We start from the raw sequence: 22729 nt of genomic DNA, 5'->3' as shown, positions 1-22729 counted from the left end.
GTTCTCTGAGTTTCCATGCCATGCTCTCCTATCCTGCTTCTCCTAGCTGCATTCCAGCAAATTTGAACTTTCCTTTTCTTTTCGAAAAAACATTTCCCATCTGTGGAGGCTTTTAATCCAAGTGGTCTCACTTCCACTTGCACATGTTTTAGTTGCAACAGTTATGCCCAGGGCAGTCTGAAACTTTGGGCTTGTTAATAGACCTAAGAGATACTGCTGGTTTATGTACCTGTAGGTATCTGAAATCAGCAAAAATGCAGTCTCTTCCCTACTCTCTGTCTTCTCAAACAAACAGAAAAAAACCTTCCACAATAAAGATTTGCAGTAAAATCACAGGCCTAGGCGTCAGTGGAAGCCGTTTCTCCATCTGCTCAGTGCTTCCTCCTGAACTGTTCCTAACATTACAGAAATGCATCTTTTTTTTTTTTTTCCTAATCAAACAAACCAAGCTGTCATTTTTTTTTTTTTTTGGTCTGAACTAGAAATAAGGGGTGCCAGATTTTAAGTATTAATTACATTTTCTTGATAAATGTGTTTTCCTGTAATAGATAATCTGTACTCATTATATGCTTTCATATCTGCACCTTTTTCCCTCCTAAGTTTTATCTAAAATGTAACCAAAACTGTGATTGAAGTGGAGAAGTATAATATGACTCCATAATTTCAATGTATGTAAGTGTAGGATAATGTCTTCATTTAGCATTCTGATATCTTAGAACTATGTGACTATATATGTGTCAGTTATAGTACTGCATTACTAATGGTAAGTAATAAAAGAAAAATCTGAAAGTTTTCAATGTTTCAGAGAAATTTGTATGCTTTATGATATAGAACTGAATAGAGTAAGATTTGCAGTAAATCAGTGCAGTAAGCTTTTCCATAATCTTTAGATTTTTCACATCTTGCACTCATTTATTTGTGAAGTTCCAGATTTCTGGATTTAAAAAGTTTTCTGACCAACATCCTTCTCTAACATTGCATCCTAATCTTTTGCTGCTTCTATATATTGATGTTATTTCTGCTGAATTGTGTTCAAGTGTGTTTTAGTTATGAAATCACAAATCAGTAAGTTTAAATGTGGAGCAATTTGTCCTTATTCCTGTCTTGCTGTTGTCATGACCACGAGGGCACAGAGATCCACCTGCAGCTCCTGGAGGAGACCTATGCCAGAGCAGGATGCCCAAGGGCGTCTGTGACCCTGTAGGAGGCCCGTGCTGGAGCAGGGTCCTGTCAGGGACCTGCTGACCCACAGAGAGAGTAGCTCATGCTGGAGCAGGTTTCCTGGTAGGACTCGTGGCCCTGTGGGGGACGCACGCTGGAGCAACCTGTGCCTGAAGGACTGCGCCCCATGGAAAAGTGACCCACATTGCAGCAGTTTGTGAAGAATTATTGGACTCATGCTGGAGAGGTTCGGAGAGGACTGTCTCCCATAGGAAGGACCCCACACTGGAGCAGGGGCAGAACTCCTCCCTGAGCAGTGGCAGAAACAACCTGTGAAGAACTGACTGTAACACCTATTCCCTGTCTCCCAGAACCACTGGGAGGGGGAGGAGGTAGAACTCAGGAAGGAGTGAGACGTGAGGGGAAGGTGTTTTTAAGATTTATTTTACTTCTCATTCTCCTACTCTGATTCTGTTAGTAATAGAGTTAATATCTCCATTGCGAGTCTATTTTGCCTGAGACAGTATCAGTGAGTGATCTCTCCCTGTCCTTATCTCAACTCGTGGACCCTTTGTCATATTTTCTCTCCTCTGTTCAGCCAGGGTCAACCCACTACATATGGTAAGGATGATAAGACTATCAGATGTAGCAGATTGGTTTTAACTGTAGAAACCAAACTTCATTTGTTGTTCCATTTCTCATAAGGATACATTTATTCCAAATATCAGTTAACAAACAAAATAGCTGTGATGGAATGCTTCCTTGTTCATTGATGAATGCTCCAAAGCAGTGTTGTGATCAGATTGCGTCTCTCGGAAGAGACTGAGAGACCTATTCTTCTAGCAAAATTCTCAGAAATTTGTTTGCAGGGAGCAGTGCTATTTCTAAACATTGGTTCTGGAGTGAAAGAAGGGCTGTGAAGTAGATAGTGCTCTAAAGGGAACAGAGTGCCTGTTTCTTCCTTAATCTTGGCTGCAACTTCTCCTTTCTTCTTATCCCATCTGTGGTCCTGAAATTTCTCCTCAAATCTTCTACTGATGGTTTGGGCTCTCTTAGTCCTTCTCTTCTTTTAATACTTTTGGAGTCACAGCTATTCATTTTGAGGTGATTCTTTCCTTGATCTCATCCTGTTGCTCAAGAATTTCCAGTTTCTACATCCAACTTCTAGTCTAGGCTTTCTTTTGATCCTTCTCCTGCCTCATATTTTTGTGCCTGTCTAAATCACATGTTAGCTCCCCATCTAGTCTATGTTCTCTTGCCTGTTCTTCGCTCTCAACTCATCAGGGAAGTGGTGTCTTTGGCATTTCTGGGTGCTATATAGGAAGATGACTCTTTTAAGCATTTAAAAGATTTGGTTTTTTTCTGAAACAGCTTATTTTTTGTCTAGATTTGAGTAACTTTCTTGAAGAATGTCAAAGGCATATTGAGATTTACCAAAGTTTTTGTTTCAAAACAAGAGTTGTGTTAACTATTCCACCCTCAAGGGAACTCTTATATCCTGTTGTCTTTTCTTGCAAATCAAACCTTCTGCATGTGTAAATTTGTGAACTAAAAACTCTTAATACAAAGCATGTTTGAGGGTCAGAATAGGGTGCAAGTGGGGAAGAATTATATTTTCTTTGGTTCTGACTCATTTTCAACCTTTACTGGAATGTGAATCAGATGACCTTCCTTTGACAGTACACACTCATCATCTCAGTTTATAAAGCATGGTATTTCTGAATCTGTTGCGGATAATTTGGATTGTGAAACTGATTGTACTCTCTCTACTTTTTATACTGTTGATTGAAAACAGCGTGTGATAATGTGTTTTTTTTTCCTTGAGTATATGCATGTGCTTCAATATGCCGAAAATGTGTCACTGAAAAGTGCGTATCACAAAATGTGAGGGGCAAGGTGGAAGAACTAATTCAAGGTGGAATGCTTTAATACAATGATATAATTCTACTGATTTTTGTGTCATAAAGGCTCGATAGGCCATAATTGCAGATATTTATAGCAAAGAAATTTTCATTTGAGGTACTTGGTTAACTTACTGCTGGGAAAATGCTGACAGAATGAAAGTTTTGGAAAGTCAAATATTTTAAACTGACAGTTCAGTGGTAATGGGAGCTAATCTGAGTTAGATTTTTCTGAGTAAATAAAGTGCTTTGGGTGCAAGAGTAATAATCCCAGAGAGAAAGTCTATACAATTTTTACTGTTCAGGAAAAGATATTCTGTTTGTAGGGTTCCGTCACCCTTCCAATGCCCAAGAAAGTGTACCGAAGTGGTTTTAATGGAAAACAGCACTTTTGCCCTGACTTCTTTACTGATGGAGCCTTGTTAGAGTTGATTGGGTTTTTCTTCTATGTGTACTTAATGTTTCTAAAGTTGTTAGAAGATAGATTTTGGCAGGACAAAATTTGAAGTTGCTTTATATTTTGCTTCTGCCCTTGATACTAAATTGTGATTGCCTCCTGTCTTCTGGAGAAGAGAGTTTGAAAGACAGTTCAGTGATATTATGGATTTGGCCCATCACCAGATATGGATCTAGTTGCCTGATTTGACTGCATGAATGGTGCAAAAGAGTTGGCAGGAACATGAAATGGAGCAGCTGGTGAGAAGGGAAAGATCTTGTGGAATCAGGGAAATACAAGATTTGCTATTAGTAAGGGAAGAAGCAAGAGCTCTCTTTTTGGTGGTAGCATGCATGTGTATTGGATTAAATTGGATTAAATCCAGATGCCTACTTCTGATTTATTTTAATGTACATTTGCCTTTAGAATATTGACAAGTAAATTTTCTAATGCAAATAAGGGACTACATTCTCTCTTGCTTTTTTGTAACTCCACATGATTCTGTCTCCCCCTTCCTTTATCTTTTTTCTGTTGTTCATTTCATAATGCCTTATTAAGTGTTCACTTGCTCTTGGTTTTATATATTGTCTTTCTATCCCATAGACAACTTTATTTTTCTGAGTTGTATTTGAATATGAAAAATGAGGAGGAGGAAGAGAAAGAAGGGAGGAGTAGAAGCCTCCAGGAAGAACAATCTAGTCACTTAGAGGAAAATTACCTACAAGTGGGAAAATTAACTTGTAGAAATGTAATCTGAAGGCATCAGATCTCATACCTGTACCTTACAAGCACAGTTTAGCTTGTCAAAGAAAATTGGTCTTTATAAATATCTCCGTGTAAAGTAACATTTAACTAGAGACAAAGCATTTTAAAGTCTTTAAGTGTTTGATTTGGTCATGTTATCTTTGTGTTAAAAAAAAAAATCCCAACAACTACAAAAAACCCCCTAGTGATTATTTCTGCTTAGTGCCTGTACTTCAAAACAGTTTAACTGTATCTGTTCATCTGAACTTTAACAATTTTCTTTTGGCTGTTCATTTATTAATAGAAGACTCCTATAATAGTTCTTGGGGGGGTTCTATTTGCAAACCTTTCTACTTTAAAGTATTTTAACATACTACCATTTTCCATTGCTGCAGTGGTTATAGGAAACTAAGGAAGTGAACAATGGAACCCCTTTGGGAAGCACAGCTGGGAGTATGAATTAAAAACTTACGTTTACGAACTTGCTCAGTAGAGGAAAAAAGTATTTATGGTCTAAATTTTGACATGAATTAAGAAAACTAGAAGGACATTTTTTTAGTTTAAAAAAAAGCTATAGAGAGAGGTAATAATTTTACCTCACAATTGCAAATGCTTTATGGTGGTGACAGATGCTATAGGCAATGTTTTTTTCTAAGTATCTAGAATAAAATAATCTGAGCTCTATTCCTGAAGTCTGTCAATCTCCCAGACTGACTGCAAATTGAAATTATTTCATTCAAAAAGGACTATTGAAATAGTTTGTTCTGTTACAGAAATAACTCACTGAGCAAGCTATACTGTATGATAAGAAACTGCTGTAATGCATTTTTGAAAACTGAAGCATTGAACAACCACACTTACAATGTAACTTCATGTGACTGGAGTTCATTTAATCATGAAAGGAAAGCACAGTAGGATAATCCAGGGAAAATATAACATGGACAACATATATTTCGGTGATATTGTACACCTATGATACCAGTCAGGAAGAGATGATATCCATATAATGGTATTAGAGCTAATTTATATTAGAATAGGTAAAAATTCTCGAACAACCTATTAAGAAGAGTATGTATAGGTGTTTAAGAAAATGATTTTTTTCTAGAGCCTGTTTTTAGATCTCTGAGTTCTGACAGCTTCGCACTGCTAAACTTAGAAATTAGTCCATTTCCTCCTCTCCTTGCAACATGTTTAAAACATTATTTTAATTGTTAGGTGACACAGTGTTTGCCATTATTTGCTTTTAGATGTTAGAGATAAAATACTACCAAAAAACATCTTTGAAGTATAGTTCCTTCATTTTTTAACTTGCAAGACATATGAAATAGCAAATACAATAAAAAAGTCAGTTTCAGTAAGGTTTGGGGCAAATTTGAGGAAGGGTTTCCTTCCCTGAAAAATTTTACAAAGACAGTAAAATTCATAGATTACAAAACCAAATAAACCATTTCTGATTGGGTGAGCTTTTCTGAATAATAGGAACAGTCATCTAAGTAAGTTATGAACTAGTTATCAGTTGACTTAGGGCATATCTCTTAGTACAGCTACTGTTAAAAGCTGTTGTCAGTTGTGATTTAAATATGTCTACCTTGACTACAGCAAGGCTTTTGACACTCCAGAGATCCCTTCCAACCCCAGCTGTTCAGTAATTCTGTGAATTTCAGTGACAGAGAATCCCTCAGAGCCAGTTGTTGCACTGGGCGCTTGAATTGGTCTGATGTGTTGTTACCTTCCTTTTTAAGGTGTGCATGTGATTTCCCTCTAATTCTGTATAGCCTGAGGACTGCAGAGAGTTACAGTAAAAACCCACAAAAATGACAGATTTAAACTCATTGTGGATTAAGTGATGTACATTGTGTGTGTGTAAACAGCCCCCTATCACATTCGAAGTCGTCTGAGGTGATTGTTACTCTTCACTAGTTGAAAGCAAATGAACCGTAGAAATTAGGAAAAGAATAGAGAGCAAACCAGAAAGCACGTCACAGTTTTGTCACCACGTAAATCGGTGACACAGGCATACTGTTTTACTTTTTCCAATTCAGATCGCAGAAGCTCCACGAGGAAGCAATTGTACAGCAAAGGGCAGTAGGAAAACTAACAGCATGGAAGAATTTACATATAAGGCATGGCTAAGGATGGTATGAGTAGAGTAGAATAGAAGTCTTCAACCCCCAAAATAGATGACTGAGAACAGTATGCCATTGCTGTCTGTGAAATCATGAAGGATGGATATCATGAATAAGAAATTACTATTGTGTCTTCTAGTGCAAGAAGTAGGGAATATTGAATGAAGCTATCTGGCAGCAAATTCGAAACAAAGAAAGGACGTCTGTCACAGGATCTTGTGGAAACTGAAATTTTGTACAAGTTCAAAAACAACTGGAAAAGGTTATCTTATAAATAAGACATTATCTCTGGCTCAAGAAATCCCTGAACTGCAAATAGCTAGAGGCTGGCAGAATAATTCTGAGGGAGTATCTTGATGTGTGTGCCCTGTTTTCAGGCTTCCTTAGACTTACACTGTTGGACACTGTTTTGCAGAATTTGGGGCTGTATGGAGCCTCTAATTCGATATGATGTGACCTTTCCCGAGTGATGTTCTTCTCTCTTCCCTGTTGTAAGCTGTGGAATCACTAAATTAATATTTAAAGTTTGAGATGGTGTCAGTTCAAAGCTATTGGAAGGTATTGAGGTACTGTAAAGGATTCATTTTTCCGTAATTTTAATATTTTTAGCAAACTTGCTTACTTTACCACTGCTTGATGTATAAATATATAGTAGGGGATTAGCAAGTTGAATTCTTTGTAAAACATCGATACTGCTCAATGAGGCAAACTATACAAATGGATATTTTTAATGTCTCATAATTTCAGGAGTGTTGAAGAAGACAAAAGAATGTTTTTCTAGAATACTGAAAAAATGCTATAAAATAGAATGATTTAGGTGACTGTAGATCCATGTATGTGATATTGATCCTGGGAAAAAGGAATGGAAAATGTAATACGGGATTTGGTTAATTAAGATTTAAAGTGTGGAGGCAGGCCTTGCCTGCAAGTTCATCAAGGACCGGCAGTCAAAAGGACCACCAGACAACAGAGAGGAATGAGCTGAACAGATCTAAGTTGAGGCTACAGGGCTGCAGGTTTTGAGGAGCACACAGTTTCATCTACCATAACAAAGTTTCTTTCTTTGCAGATACTGCTTTGCCATGTCAGACCCCTTCACAAAGCATTATATGTCTGCTGTAAATGTATGTAAGCCCTATGTAAATGTATGTAAGCTTTTAATTCAGAGTTCATACTGATAGAGGCCTGAAGGTCTGTCACTGTACCTTATCACTTATAAACTGCTTTTGCCTGAACTGGCACTGCCTATTTATTCCACACCAAAAAAAGAGGGATATGAATATAACCAATATCAGTCAGTTTGGCTTTTTGGAATATGTCTCGTTGGATGTGATTGGAAGTACTGCATAATATTATCTTCATGTATCTACAGCACAAATGGTTTTATGTGTTTTAGTTCCTTTTTTCTCATTACAGTAATTTTTGGAGGCAGGGGATTATTTAATGAAAGGGCTTGAGAGAGGTGCAACTGACTGTGGTGAATTTTGTATTCATCTGTAACTCAAGGTGAAATGGACCTATTGGGTCAGTGATTTAACTATAGGAGCGTAAGTTCTATTTGGTTATATAAGCTCTATCTCTTAATAAAAAGATGGAAGTGTAAAAGTATCTTGTGTTTTACTTGTAACATAATAGTCTTGAGTAGACATGAAAGTGAATGCAGAAAATAGGCCACCAGGTCTAGTATGTATACCTACAAGTCCGTGCTGCTGAGTGCGTTAGACCCTGAGATTAGCTCAGTTGGTAAGAGCATGGTGCTAATAACACCAGGGTTGTGGGTTTAATCCCTATATGGGCCATTCTCTTAGGAATTGGACTCAGTGATCCTTATGGGACCCTTACAACTCAGAATATTTGTTGTGGATTTCTATTAGCTGATAACTGCCTTGAAGGGGCAGCTTGCATTTTTGATTTGTGTCTCATTTGCATGATTTCTAAAAGGTTTATTATACCATATCTTGCCACTTCAATATTTCTTACTTACTGAATTAGTTGGGAAGGGGGTCCTCTTTGTATGTACCACATGTGCCGTTTTGCTAAGCAGACATCCTCTCTAGGCAATTGACTGTAGTTATTTTTGTGATGTGATTTATTCATTCCACAAATACAAACAGCTTAGTACAGAGGAAATGAAAAGATATCCTTGTCAGATGCTTAGCGATCCTTGAACAACTGCTGGAAAAATAAATATTGACTTACTGCTTTCAGGTGAGGTGATTTTACGTAATTACACATTTTGGAAAACATTTTATGATATATTTATTTCTGGTTGCGTGGAAGTTTAGGTTTTAGAACTTCATAATCAACTGTTCACTTAGTTAATGCATCTGAATTATTTGAGGATAAGTAAGAGAAATAATGCACTTAAAAGTAGCATTTATCTTGATGACTTAAAATTATTAATGCATACGTCTGAAAAAGTCTACCTTTTAAAATTATTACATATTTCAAAAAATATTAGTTGTATCCAATTCTTCTTCCTGTAAGAAAGCTTTCCACTTGTTCATAGCCAGTTCATATTTACAACCAAGCTTAAAAAGCCCTAACTGCAACTCTCAATTCTTAAGTTTCTAAACCACCAAGTTTTGAGTAAGCCTTTTAAGAGCTTCATTGAGTAATCACCTTTTTTTTTTGGTGAGCTTTTTTATTTGTTTGTTTTAAAGCTGTGATAAACAGTATCTTTTACAAAAGAGGAGGCAAAAACTCAAGTTAAAACTTTTCCGATGTGAGAGCAGTGACTGGAGAATCAAAGGTTGAATTCCAATTCTTATTTTTCTCTGTTTTTTACTTCCAACTCTGAACCAAATTCAGCAGAAACAAAGCTGTGTTCTGAAATCAGCTGACAAAAGCTGTATTGCATCTGCTGCTTGTTGCAAATGTTATCGAGTTGTAGTAGTAGGCTTTGATGGTTCAAGTTATGAAAATTCTGAACTGGTGTTATTGAAACTTGTCACCATATTGTTTCCGTTTATGTTGTACAGAACCTACTTCTTAACTGATGGGTTTTTTCCTGGTTTGTTAGATGTGAGACAAAGTATCAGTGCCTGTAGTATAGGAGCCCTGAGGAGACAGGGAGAATTCTTACTGGATCACTTGAATGTGTGAAGTGAGACATAGGAAAAAAATGACTGAGAGATGTTTGATTGACCAATTGGAGCTACTTATAAAAGAGAAGGACAGAAACTGGGGAAATGTAGAGAATGCTGGAAGCTGCGAGCAACAAAATGGCTGAGTTATAGGTGCACTAGCAAAAATTCCATTAAGTTCTCATTAGGGACAGCAAATGGGAAAGTGGAAAAGGGTTAGACTAATAGACTTTGCCTGTATTAAACAGGAGACCTAAGTGTGAGTGTTTAGAGAAATGAGTTTTTCCCCCTTCTATGGCAGTGCAAAGTAGAAAGAATTTCATATATATAAAGTACTCTACAGTAATATGCATGAGAGGACCCCTCTCCTGCAGAGTTTGTTTCACATATCTGGTAGAAATTCCGTTATTTTGGGAGTATGTTGTTGACTCCTGATATTATGATGAGCCGTGTTTCATATCAACTTGAGTTTTTTAGTCTTTGGCAAGTAAGTTTAGTCTTCTATCACTTGGTAGAATTCATAAATTCTTTGTGCATAAATGAAGGGTTCAAAAGACGTGTTTGTGAATGGCAAATGAGTCTGTCTTTAGGAAGTATCAGGAAGAGAGATTATTTTAGTACGTTAGCAAAACATAAAAAGGAAAAAAAACAAGAAAAGAACTACTGGTTACATTAAATAAGAATATCATATAATAAGATGTGCTAAATAGAAATGAGGGAAGTGATACAAAGAGAAGTAGAGGAGATACTTAAAACAGTGCTAGAAGAAGAAATATTGCATCTTAGTAAATAGAAAAAAATGTGCAAAATCGGAAAAAACAGTAGGAGCAAAGCTGTAGTTTTTCAAAGCTGCTGTTGCATACAAAATTGACCAGTGTGATACTATAAAATGGTATGCTAAATGATATATGACTCTTAATGCTTTTTTAGTTTCAAGGATTGTGGGAGCTTTTTTGTGTGTGAGCAAAGGTAGCTTTCTCTATGACTTCTGAGTGTAGTTCTTTGATTAACAGATACAGTGTTTATTTTTCAAGACCTACTAGATGTTAGAATCTCATTCTAAAAGGTTTTGCATGTTATTTCCATATAGAATTCATGTCAATGTGACTTGTGTTGTGAATGCTCCAAATGAGTTAAAAAAAATGAGATGACCTGTACCTTCTTTTTTATACTTTAGTTGGGGCACTGATGTCCAGTCTTCTGATTGAAACTCTGTACACAGTACCTTGGGGTGTATTAACATGGTGCTGTTTCCTTATTGTGCTGTAGTTTACCTTTCATAAATAACTAAGCAACACTTCTAGCTTTATTTAATATCCTTTTATATAAACAAAGATTCATTATTCTGTAATGAAAGATAGCCTTTTACATCTGCTGCTGGGGTGCAAAACATTGTTTGCTTTGCTAGATTATATAGATAATGAAGTGCAGTAAATTTTTTTTGGAAATGTGACTTTTTATTAATTTTTTTTCTTAAACACCCATGCAAGGACGTAGGTATTAAAATATTTTAAAGGATTTAAATCTTAAGATATATTTCACTCTAGTATACATCAAGAGAGAGCATTTAATAGTTTTTCCTTTGAATAACCTTAATATTAAAGAGATCTGTTATTTGAACAGTGTAGGAAATCTAAGAACATCAAAAATCTGGCATAGAATGATTCAAACTTCAGTATCAGTGTAAAGAAATTTAAATTCATTGAGTTATTGTCCACACATGAAAGTATATGATAAACAATTAAAGCAGTATATGAAATAAAAACTTACCTAGGAGATATTTGATTGAAGCTTTGTCTGTGCTCTGTCAGAATATACTGAGACTCACTCAGCAGATAGGAAGCTTTTTCCTGTTTGAAATGCATTGTGCACTCTCGTCTTGTGATTTCTTTTCCACAGCTTGTTGTTCACTGCTGCTTCAGTCTTGTGGGTATTAGTTGTTTCCAGTTTATTTCCAGGTATCTCCAATATCTGATTTCTTCCACATTCAGCATTTTTGTTTATTCTGCCCTAATCAGGTAACAAAAAAGAACCTGTAAACTTGGCATCTTCCCCTCCCCACCAAAAAAAAAAAAAAGAAAAAAAAAAAGCAAATGCACCGACCCCAATTAACTCAAGTATTCAGCACCCATTTAAAAAATCTTCTAAATATTTAGAATCCAGTAAATTCCATCTGTTTTCTGGTGCTATTCCAACACTGAAAAGTTATTTTCCTACATGTTTTGGTAGCCTCCACATTTTAGATTTTTGTAGGAAATATGCAGGATCAGTAGACATCAGGTCTTAACTTTTAATCCGTGCAACATTATTCTGTGAAGGATGGTGAAGGTCTGCCTCTCTCAGCTCCTTATGCTTCTGTCAGACACAGATGTGAAATGCTGCTTTAGAGCAGAGGGGAAAAAAATCCCAAAGGGTGTAGTGTTTTGTCATCTCTCAGGACAGTGAGCACGCATGGCATCAATGAGTAGCAGATATGAGCTATTCAAACCAGTCACTGAACTGACAGGATGACGATTTCATACATAATAGAACCATTAATTATTTCTTCTGATGGACAGCAGTATGTACTAGAAGAAAAAAGCAGCAGATGATAATACTAGGTTTGCTAGGTTCTCTGTGTTTTAGCAGCTTGTCATCAAGAAACAAACCAGGAAAAAAATGTGGGTTTGGGATATGATCAGGTAAAACAGACCAGAGTTGTTTTGACATGGTGGATGTCATGCATAGGGTTAAAAACACCATTCAGGTTAAGGTCAATTCATAGCTAGCTTTTTATCAAAAAGATGTTCCAAAGGATTTGCTTTGAAAATTGTGGTTTGTGTTTTGCTTCATGTAGCCTTTCACTGGGGAAATGTGGTTGTAGTCTTGTGGGTTTTCACTTATACCTTAATGTGCAGATTAAGCCTACACATTTGGGTTTTTTGCCCTGCAAAAGGAAACCTTAATGTTAAAAAAATATTTTTAAAAGAACTCTGTGTATGAAGATGGTGTTCAGACTCACTGCACACTTTGTATCAAAGACCGACTCACAAATCCATTTCTAATTAATTTAAAAATGTAAATCGTCTGATTTAATGTTAAGTAACCACACTCTTAATATGTAAGAAATTATATATATTTAGTCACTTTAATGTAGCATAAACCTTCATAAATCTGTCCTAAAATATGATGGATAAAATCTTCATTCACTGGTTCAGTGTTGTTAGGGGCAACGTATGCTGATTGTGGGAAAAATAATGTGACATTCGGAACTTCTCCTTAGAATATAGTTTCTCTCTTTTTTTTTTTCTCTCTTTGGAACCTTACTTAGTGTAAATTTTCTTTGTAAATATGTTGACAAGAAAATGTTTACTATCGTTTTTTTTTTTTTTGCCCTCTGTGCATTGAAGGTAAAGAAAAGATAAATGATGAAAGAAAGAAAACACTACTTTAAAACTGGGGTGAAACATAAACCACATCAAAGACACAGTAGGTAAAGGGGCTACTTCTACTGGTTTGTACTTGTTTGCTTCATAATTTGCCTTAGTTTAGTTTTATTGAAGCAGAAAAGTTATCTTCATCTTTCTTATTATGAAATCATGAAGAGTATCTGGATAAAGCTTTTTTTTGGTTTATGCAGTCAATAATGATAACATCAATAATGCCCTTACATCACATCAAATAGCTTTTGGAATACTTTCAGTCTCTAGCCTGCATTCTATCTAGCTCAAGACCAAATCCAAGCCTCGTAAAATATGATGGCTGTAACTTTAAATCTTAAGTTGTCAATCTTACTCTTTAGGTAAGAAGTTGAGTTGCCAAGGTTACAATCGGTATATGATGTAAAGTCCACGCTGAAGGTACTGGAATGAGGCATACTTTCTGAAATAATATTAACACTTTCTGTCTCATGATTTCTGTCCTCAAGCATACAATCCATGCCTGGAGTTGATAACCTAAGCTGAACTGCAAGTGTCCTAAATATATCAGGATATTTCATGAAAGTGCTGATTCTTATGAAAACCTTCCAAGTATTTGGAATCTGACAAGGCACAACCTTTGTATTCTTAGATAAGCTTTTGGGAGACAATGCTAGCCTGGTCTGCTTCCCTCCTTGCAAATCCCAAAACAGCGGATTCAAATATCTACTCTGTGATTATCCCCATAAGAAGTCCTGAAGCACAAAATAACTGAGCAGTGTTTTAATACACACATGTGCAAGTGCACATATAGACATACATCTATAAACCCCACTTTTTTCCCCTCTTCAGAACAAGGTAACCTGAGCTATTTGTATGTTAGTATCAAAAGTATCAAGTATTCTGTTGTCTCAAACCCAGAGATGAGGATAAACACGGATAAAGCAGCACGTTAAAATTTAGTCGATGACAGTGGTCCTGACATCTTGATATCCAATCTGAGTCTAAGATAAGGAGATGATTGGTGTTAAGAATTCAAACTCTGAAGATGAAGCTGGTTAAATTTTTCAGCCTTGACTACAGCACGAAGAAGAGGAATTGTATTTTTAGCATGGTGTTCTGAAAATCTTTTCCATTTGGTCAAACTGTAACAGGATTAAGCTATATATATATAAGCTGCATGACTAAAGGGGATAAATAACATCTCTGGTGGAGAATATTGCTACCAAAGTAGCAAAAACTTCAAGCATGCACCACTGAGCACTCTGAAGGTCCTATAGTCTGTCTCGTGCCTGGATATCTAGTATATGGCTATCAGTGCTGTACTATGTGATTACTTCTTGCAGAGTTTGGTTATCTTGCACTCACAGGATGGCGTGATGAGGGATTCCACGTCCGTAAACAGTGTCAATTGACATGAAGTTCTCGAACCTCTAAGCCAGGAGCAAGTACTCGCAGGGGGCTGGCTACATCCCTCTACATATTTTCATTTGGATCACAGGCATGTTGCAGAACTGTAAGGGGGATACTAAACAAGTTTGCAAATAACACAAAACTGGGAGGAGCTGTTGACTCCCTCAAAATCAGGGAGAACCTGCAGAGACCTCCACAAATTAGAGGACTGGGCAATCACCAACCATAGGAAGTTCAACAAGGGAAAGTGCAGGATCCTGCACCTGAGACAGGGCAACCCTGGATGTATGGACTGGGGAATGAGATGCTGGAAAGCAGTGCCACGGAAAGGCACCTGGGGTCCTGGTCGTTGGCAAGTTGAACATGAGTCAGCAGTGCCCTGGCAGCCAGGAGGGCCGACCCTGTCCTGGGGGGCATCAGGCAAAGCATCGCCAGCCGGTCGATGGAGGGGATTGTCCTGCTCTGCTCTGCACTGGGGCGGCCTCATCTTGAATATTGTGTGCAGTTTTGGGCAGCACAATAGAAGAAAGATATTAAGCTGTTAGAGAGTGTCCAAAGAAGGGCAGTGAGGGTGGTGAAGGGCTTTGAGGGGAAGGCATATGAGGGGCAGCTGAGGTCACTTGGTCTGTTCAGCCTGGAGAAGAGGAGACTGAGGGGAGACCTCATTGCAGTCTGCAATGTCCTCGTGAGGGGAAGAGGAGGGGCAGACGCTGATCTCTTCTCTGTGGCGACCAGTGACAGGACCTGAGGGAATGGCCTGACATTGCATCAGGGGAGGTTTAGGTTGGGTATTAGAAAAAAGTTCTTCACTCAAAGGGTGATTGGGCACTGGAACTGGCTCCCCAGGGAAGTGGTCACAGCACTATACCTGATAGAGTTCAAGAACTGTTTGGATGATCCTCTCAAGCACATGGTGTGACTCTTGGGGATGGTCCTGTGCGAATCTAATGGTTGGAGTCTGATGGTCCTTGTGGGTCCCTTCCAACTCAGCATATTCTGTGATTCTGTGATTATTTTCTGATAGCAGAAAAGTTAATTCGCAGTGAGGAAGAAGTCCTGTACTTCTTGGACAGACTTCTGTTTCAGTTCCTACTTTTTTGAGTGTACACGTTATAACCAAAAACCTCAAAATAACTACTATGTAGCTTTGGTTAGCAACAGGTTGAAACCGCACCTGAAAATCAGATCTATGGTGAATAATGCACTTACCTGCTTTAAGAAAAGTGCTTTTTAAAAGTTACATAAGAAGTGAGCACGATGTTTGCTTTAAAAACATTTTGCACTTTAAGTGTGTGAGCATTTGAATTAAAAGCTCACTGAAATTTCATGGGAATCTTGGTGATATTTAATATTTACAGTAGCAAACCTGATAGCTTTGCAAAAAGTATTAAGCCATGTGTTAGTCTGTGTTAGTCCGTTCATGAATAATAATTATGGATTCTTCAAGTCTTAAAGGTCAAAAATTACCCCTACTGTATGAAAGTAATTTGTCAAATATACTGGAAAAAACATTTTTCTAATAAAACTGAGTGATCAGTAAAGCTGTATCTCAGTCAACTGTTTCTACAGATTATAAAATGTATGATAATCACTAATGTTAGTAATGTAAAGAAATCGAGGGGGGAAAAAAAAGAAGACATAGTGTTAGGAAAAAAAAAAAGAAGACATAGTGTTAGAAAAAACTTTTAAGCATTTTCCTTTTTGAGAATTTTATCAGATTACCTGTTTCAAGGAAGTTGATAAGTAGTCATTGCTTTTCAGAGAAAAGCAGTGTATCTGTCAGAATTTTTTAATCACTGCAGAGCTAATGTTTTGAAGAAAATGTTGTCATTATTGCTGCTTCTTTTGTTGCTTACAAGTAGTTCTTGCCTTTATGAACAAAATACTCTTCTGCCTTATTCTTTTTCCCTTTTTCTTTGAGGATGTGTGTGTTTGTTGTGATCTCATATCAATAATTATTTGTTATTGAAGATTAAATAATTCTGTTTTGAGTGGAATATTTTATTACCTTCCAGCTAAATAAAACTCATGTGCAAAACTGTATTTTTCAGTGTTCAATATAGAATATATTGTACATTTCTTAAAAAAAAGATTAAAAAATCAATGTGTGTATAAATAAAAAGTCTTCAAAGTTTTAAATTTTTGAAATCAGTTGTACAATTATCACTGAGTAATTTTTTACTTAAAAACACAACGACCTGAATCTTAAATTATTTTTAATTTAACAGCTATATCTGCTAGCTCTCAGTGAAAGAAGATACTTTGTCATCTCTTAAAATGAGACTATTCTCATTAAATTAGTATTTCCTGTAGTCTGAAAAGTGGTATAGAACAACAAACTCAAAAGAGAAATGGATTGAGATAGCTTGGAAGAAAAGGAGATTTTGTTACCAAGGAAATGAGTGAGTAAAAGTACTTAGCACAATTCTTATCGTGTCAGACATCTGAGGCCTTTTGTGTTTCCTAGATTTTAGTTATGGCTGTCAAGTTACACTTGAGGCAAAGTGACTTTAATAAGAAATCCTTTGAGAAGGCAGGCAAATAGTTTGTTTTCTACTTTTCTAGTTGAAGTGTTGCTAGTAGATGTATTTGGACAGAATGCTTTAATAAAATTGTATAATAATAATGATGGTGATGATTTAATGTTATTTCTAGGACTGTTGAGTACTTGCAAACATTTTGGTGGAAATTTTGTTCAGTGAAATTTTGCAAGAATGATACTTGCAGTTAATTTTTTTTTTTTTTTTTGAGAATGAAATAGTGTGCTGACACACGTTTTAATTAGTATGTTTTAGAAATCATAATTTGGGCATTTTTGTGTATAAAAATTTGACTGCCATGGTATGGTTTTTTCCCCATTATTTTAATATTGGAAACAGCTGAAGATTTTTGCTTTTGTTTAACACAGTATTAGGAAGGGTAAGTAATGATTGTTTCACAAATATATGAGCTTCAATTATATTTGTAATCACATTTTAATTAATGGATCAGTATTTGTGAATGTGCTGTCTGTTTGATTCAGTCAAATAACAGCAGGGTGCTGTTACTAAACTATTCAGATTGGTAACAAATTATGAAGTTGTCTTGAAGACTGAACAGTTTTGTGTATTTGTTGTTTGTTAACTCGTAATATCTGATGAATATGTGCTCAGCAGATGCTATCCAGATATCTTTCAATTGACTCTATTTTTTAGACTCTTCATATATATTCAGGAACCAGATGGATTATGATCTTGGATTTAATTTGTTTTGGATTTTAAACTCATGTAGCAACTCATCCCCCTCACCTGTGTAAGGGGCAGTTTTGCAGTTAATTTTTTTTGTTGTCAAGCTAAGGAGTGATAACACTGTGACCACAAGTTTTGGAAGAGTTTGCAGGGGGTGGTGTCAAAGACTTTTAAGTTTTGCTTATACACATTCTTCCTCTTTCCCTCTCAACTTGATCATTCTAGTTGCCATAACAACTTCATAATAGCAGCGCATTTACTGCTGTAGTTAAGGTTGTGTCAGCACTTCCATTATAAGCTACTGTTTTCAGGAATTTCTAATTTATTCACAGGCTTAAAAATGACACACAGTAAGCCTATGTAATTGGTTTTAATGTATGGTATCAACTTTTTGAAAGCTGCTGTTGTCTGAGCTCTGATGGCATGTATAAAATATATTTTTCAAGTTTTTTTTCTTTTTTACTGAGAAGTAGCAAAACATTTTTGAGTCTAAAATTAATTTTGGCTGGTTCCCATCTGCCAGAGGTATGAGAATCAACATGTTCTTTTGCTCTACCACAATGCTCCATCACGCCTGTATCCAGTTAGACCCATCTGTTCCTGTTAGTTAAAAGGTTAGTGTGAACATGGTGCTTTTCTGGGAAGTAAGAAAAATATAACCTCTTTAATATAAAAATTTCATATTGCATTAAGAAATAAATGTTTGACATCTTCAATACTTTTATAGTTAATTTTATGTTAAATAAAGACTAGCAATCTTAAATGGGGGATGATTTTTGAAATGCAAGAAGTAGAGGGCGAGTCTATGGACAAAAGCTAGTATTGAAAAAAAGTCGGTTAGTCATTGTAGATGCAATTTCTGTTGAAGAGTTTAGCAAGGAATTGTGCATAACTACAGTACAACTTTCTGCAATTTGGAAATTGTTTAACCTGGGTAACCTGTCTGGGGGATTACCTAATTTGCAGAAGATATGCTCTGTGCTTTGGAACAAGTGATTCCACTTGGAGTGTGATAAAGGATTTGTTCAAAGACTTTACTCCTCCCAAATGGATTTTTTTTTTAAACGCATTTATTTCAAGTGAATTTGCAAGGCACAGCATGAACTTGCTGCCCTGAATGATTATGTATTGTATAGCTGTGAGGATTCACGGGATTTATGTTTGCCTTTTTTTTTTAACCTATTTTATTGCCAAATGTACTGCAAGACACTTGCCTCTAAAACAAAATGATGCCTTTTTGCTGTAGGAGACAACAATATATGTTACACAGTTTTAGAAAATGTTCTGTACTATTGTTACTCTTAAATTAGAAGGGAAAAAAACTTTCAGCTGCTTTTTAATCCCTTATTGTTTTTATTTTACTTTGAAATAAAGTCTTCACTTACACTTGCTTCAAATCTAAGTAATTTTATGTTCCCTTTTTTAGTTAATCTATGATTCTACTTCAGTGTAGTAAAATATAATTGCAGGTATTTAGACATTTGTTTGTATCACCTCAGTTGATTGATGTTTGAAAACCTTTAGCAACAACATGTAACTTTAAAAGAAGACTAATTCGATTTGATTTTAATGGTGTGTAGTAATCATAGCTATTAATTTCAAAGGCAGATTTCTTTGATTTTTATTTTTATATATTTAATCATTCTAGTTTGAAAGTTTTTTTTTTTAAGTACATCTTACACTGAAGAAAAATTGTGGGTACTTCTCAACTGAGTAATATAAATAGTTTTTTAAAAGCTAATTGATGTCTTTGGCACAGACTTTCTGTTTGATTCTAGACAGGTGAAATATTCAACCTGGATTTCCTATGTCCAAACACTTTATCATCCTTTTATTCCTTCACTTTTTAATGTGCTTTCCACTTGCCTCCCAGAATCTGCTTAATTTTTAGCCATTTTCTATTGCTGGTTTTGAAATCATATTCACAAAATTGATTTTGGAGTTTTTTTCCCAACTGACTATAAGATTTAACAACCAAAACCTATAAATGTTGCAAGAAAACCCTCTTAACTCCTGAATTAAGAAATTATTTTGAAAGAGCTACATCATTATGGTATTTGCAAATCGCATTTCTTTTTCTCAGTTTTACAGAAATCTGCATTTGTTCTCCTATTATCTTCTGTTAGTTTCTACTTTTACTCCCTCCCCATCCCCTGAATTTATGGAGCCTTGAATTTTAGAGAGTTCTTAGACCTGGAGGATTAATTTTAAACCTTAGCATGAGCAGTTAGTTCACCTTAGTTGTGTAGGTTCTATGTTCTGTTGTGATTTTAATTATAAAAGTTTTTGGCCTCTCTCTGGTACATAAGAATTCATGGAAACATTTGCATCCTTTGCAGATTTCATAGCTATGAGAAGTTACTGTGTCTCATCTCTGCAACTGTCTTCTTATGAGCAAATATTTGAAGAGAATCTTAACTTGAGATTAGGTTGGTACTGTTTTTCATAGTACACTTCAGATGAGAGGGAATATTGAAAGGAGTAGTTTAATGTTGCAGGCTCTGGGTAAACTGTAGTGTATCTGCATATATTTTGAAATCTGTAATGTAGTTCTCTGGAGCTGTTAAAATTACAGTAATTAAAAAGTTTTGCTGGAAATTCTCTGAAAGATCTCCCTCCTTCATCAATGAAAATTAGGGTAAAAGGTAAGGTTTGATTTCAATTGAATTTCAGAAAGCAGTATAAAACTAATAAAGTCTGAGTTGTTAGGCTAGGTTGTTCCAAAAGGTTTTTGTTTTTTTTAAAAGGTGTGTGCTATGTTGATTTTTAACGTACTAGAAATAAGGTAGGGGAAGTGTCATATATTTATGAAGGGAAGAATTAAATAGAATTACAGGTATCCGGATTTTTTTTTAAAGCCCATGATTTGCAAATCGTAGAAACTATTATCTATAAATGCCTAGGTACAGCTTGTTTCCAGAAGACAATCAGCTATAGATCCCCTTTCTTTTTCATGTCTTACATTGTTTTGAAAACAATTTCCTTCAAAAATACTACATGGTTACAAAATAACTGAGATTAAAAGAGGTTTTTGGACATTCACTAATGTAAAATTTTAGGTCTTTTCTTTCTAATAGATGAACATTAATTTCACTGAAATTATATTGTTCAGCCTTCAGTTGAGCTAAGGTTTGAATTTTGTTAAGTTTCAGACTTACCTGAAAGGTTATTAGTTTCCCCCTATTCTTTTTCTAGTTTAAAGAATGTTCTTTGTGAGCCATGTGTGTAGCTGTCACCCAGCAGATAGTCATGCATCTGAAAAACACATGTCCGTAATTCAGATGGTTTCAGTGATATTGTGTGGTTCATTCTCTGTCTTGTGATGTGACAAATGAGCTACATGTTTATATTCTGCAGAAGAGCAGGGCCGTCCTGCAAAAGACACAAAATTGCCAGTTTCCCAGTAAATAAGGAATGATTTCTGGAAGTCTCTCGGGAGAGGTAGGAAAACAGGTCTTGTTCAAAAACCTCTATAATCTTCCTTCCGTATGTCTGCTTTTGTACATGTATTGTGTGGGAACAGAAGTCCTTTCTTCCTACTTTCAGACTGTATGCAGGGTTTTCTAAAGACTCATTTTATAAACTTGGCAATTTTGAAGTGAAATCAGTACATAAAAATATAATCTGGATTTACCTGATAATTAGGACACAATTAAGGACTACTGCAGTGGTACAGTTTAAAATCTGTCTCATTAAGTAATGAATTCATAAATTAATATTAAAAATATTGGAATTTTAGTTTGCTCTTGCTAATTATGTATGTTACTGTATAGTCTGTTAAGTAAACTTTTTTGATTTATGCATTTTAATCCTGTAATTTTGCCAGTTTAAAAACATCTACTGACGCCTTTGCCAAAAATAAGAAGAATGAATGAAGTAATGAATTCACTTTCACAGGCTAGTTAAAAGCCAGTTTTAACAATACATCAAGAAAGTCTAAAGGAGAAAGGAGTCCAGTACTGCTCTCATTTTGAAGGGCAATATCAATGAATAAGGCACCATTGAGAGTGCATATTGAAAGGCCAAAAAATCAGAAAATATGAGAGACTTTCATATGTCCGTGCATCAAGGCGTACATTGTCTTGCAGTTATATGCGTGCAGGTGCATTCTTTGTTTAGAGCTTGGTTCTTTCCCATTCTAATCAACACTTTGGTATTTAATTAATGAATCCTGGGAACTGAGCTTTATCATATATGCCCACTTGTGGAGGACAAACTGGGATTCTGTCTCAGAAGGAGGATGTTTTGTTTTGGTGTTGGGTTTTGGGGTTTTTTTTGTCCTTCTGAGGATTTGTTGTTGTAGCATTGGCAACTGGAAAAAAAACCCAATACAACACCTTTACAGCCATTTATGACAGATTCTATATTATAACTCTTTCATTTTAAAATGATTTTAGAATTTTGAGAAAGATTTATTTTGATGCTGTATTGTTTCCTTAAAATTTTAAGAATGTTATATGTGCGGGAACTAAGGGAAGGATGGAAAAATAGATTATAATGGATATTATTTGCAACATAGTCCGTCAAGTAACTATCTACACTTGAATATTTGAGTAACAAAAGATAGGACAAACTAATCTATACGTAGTGCATTACTTATCTGTTTGCCTGCTGGGTGTTTTAATTATGCTCAGTTACAATTTCTTAAATTGCATTTTTAAAAGTTTGTCAGGTTAAAAATGTTCTAGGAGAGAATTAGCTTCTTGGTGAGTAGTGCTGGCATAATATAAATAGCATCTTCAAACACCTGTTCAGGCATGCAATTCTGGTTTTGTCACTGGAGGTCAAAAAGTGTACCCTGATAACTTAGTGTCCAGTACTTCTTTCTATATCTGGAGTTGGAATGTACAGTAGGAAACATCCAATACCTTTTAATAATTATTTAGTTATTTAAATGGTGTTTGAATGCAATTATTTTCCACTTTCATTCAGCTGGGGATTATCAAAATATTAGACTTCGTTTTTTCATAATGTACTTTTTTGAGTGACTCAGTGTATGAATGCATTTGTCAGTTGGATTATGAGTATCGTGCTCTATGCCTTATCTCAGCCTTATTTTTATGGAATCTCTGTCTTTTTTTTCAATTACACAAACGTCAAGTCTCAGAGGGGAGTACAAGACTCATGCTTCTGTGATTCATCACATGATCTCCTGCCACACTGCAGGCATCCTGCATAATGGCAGCAAAAGACTGCTATTTCAGTACCCTTCTGTCAGCCCATGTGTGAAGCATACT

General features: G+C 35.7%; 2 protein-coding genes across 8 annotated transcripts in view; one reads left to right on the top strand and one right to left on the bottom strand.

Annotated features, from left to right (window-relative positions):
• CHRM5 (cholinergic receptor muscarinic 5) overlaps positions 1–20819 on the bottom strand; it is a 56835-nt gene extending 36016 nt beyond the window's left edge. For 2 of the 7 annotated variants that reach the window (XM_027642335.1, XM_027642334.1), the window contains exon 1: positions 11225–11982. The gene's annotated coding sequence lies outside the window, so the exon portion shown is untranslated. Of the gene's footprint in view, positions 1–11224; positions 11983–20650 lie in introns of those variants that run through there. The other 5 variants (XM_027642340.1, XM_027642336.1, XM_027642337.1 and 2 more) reach the window with 5 other exon arrangements.
• Positions 1–22729, top strand: part of AVEN (apoptosis and caspase activation inhibitor) — a 93878-nt gene that overhangs the window by 27524 nt on the left and 43625 nt on the right. The window lies entirely within an intron of this gene.

This window comes from Corapipo altera, unplaced genomic scaffold, assembly GCF_003945725.1.
Source record: "Corapipo altera isolate COAL_440 unplaced genomic scaffold, ASM394572v1 23b, whole genome shotgun sequence".
Taxonomy (NCBI): domain Eukaryota; kingdom Metazoa; phylum Chordata; class Aves; order Passeriformes; family Pipridae; genus Corapipo; species Corapipo altera.
Note: the sequence above shows the minus strand (reverse complement) of the source record. Positions and strands in the feature narration are given on the sequence as shown.